This window comes from Magnolia sinica, chromosome 19 (assembly GCF_029962835.1).
Source record: "Magnolia sinica isolate HGM2019 chromosome 19, MsV1, whole genome shotgun sequence".
In the NCBI taxonomy this organism is placed as follows: Eukaryota; Viridiplantae; Streptophyta; class Magnoliopsida; order Magnoliales; family Magnoliaceae; genus Magnolia; species Magnolia sinica.
Window position 1 is genome coordinate 57,714,616 of NC_080591.1, and position 1,124 is coordinate 57,715,739.

Below are 1,124 nucleotides of genomic sequence, written 5' to 3' on the forward strand. Positions count from 1 at the left end.
TTCCTTTTTAGGTTTAGGTTAGAATCTAAAATTGAGGGCTGAGAGTGTTTCATGCCTAAGTGGGTCCGTGACAACACTCGACGTCTTTTGAGTGAAGGAGGATTAGTTGAGGGGTTATCCATCCATCCCAGGATTAAACACCACTTAAGATCCTCAGAGTTAATTGAAGTGATAGCTACCAATCAATCGGTTAATCAACCAGGAAGACAACCTCAACCTCGGGTTGAGGAAGTCCAAGATGAGAATGAGGTGCATCAAGCACCCCCGCCTCGTAGTTTTCGAAACTATTTACAACCGGTGGAGGTGAGTACACTTTCACGCATGGTTTTTTTAAAAAATATAGGACACGTGGATATTAAGCCAGGGGTGATCCAACTACTTTCAAAATTTCATGATCTTGAATATGAAAATCCGTATATACACTTGAAAGAGTTTGATGAAATCATAGCCACTCTATATTTTCCTAATGTGTATGACCACACAGTTAGGCTGAAACTCTTTCCTTTTTCCTTGAAAGAGAAAGCTAAGATGTGGTTGCATTCAATACGTCCTCGATCTATTAGTAGATGAAATGACATGACAAGAGAGTTCATAAAAAAAAATTTCCCATACTATAAGACGAACACCCTTAGAAAGTCGATGATGAACTTCGCCCAAAAGGAAGATGAAACATTCTTCCAATGTTGGGAACAGTTCAAGGATCATGTCAGTTCATGCCCACAACACGGTTTTAAAATGTGGCATATCATGAATTTTTTCTATGATGGACTGACGTCTTCCATACGCCAATTGGTCGAGACAATGTGTAGTGGGGAATTCATGAATAAAAATGTTGATGATGTGTGAGATTATTTTGATAAGCTTGCTGAAAACACACAATCATGGGACATCTCTCTAAAATCAAGCACAACGTCAAGGCCGACTCAATCCAAGGAGAGGGGCGGAATGTATCTCCTGAAAGAGGACAATGATATCAATGCTAAAGTGACTAATCTCACTAGAAAACTCGAGGCCATTGAATTAAAGAAGCATAAGGATAAGGAAATTGTTTGCGGCATTTGTGCTTGTAACATTCACGCAACTGAAAATTGCCCAACAATATCTGTTTTTCAAGAGGTATTGAA

At 39.2% G+C, this 1,124-nt stretch overlaps 1 non-coding gene across 1 annotated transcript; it reads right to left on the reverse strand.

Moving 5' to 3' along the window:
• Nucleotides 1–624: 624 nt before the first annotated feature.
• Nucleotides 625–731, reverse strand: LOC131235882 (small nucleolar RNA R71). The gene has a single exon (XR_009166399.1). It is a non-coding gene; the product is annotated as a small nucleolar RNA R71 (small nucleolar RNA).
• Nucleotides 732–1,124: the final 393 nt, after the last annotated feature.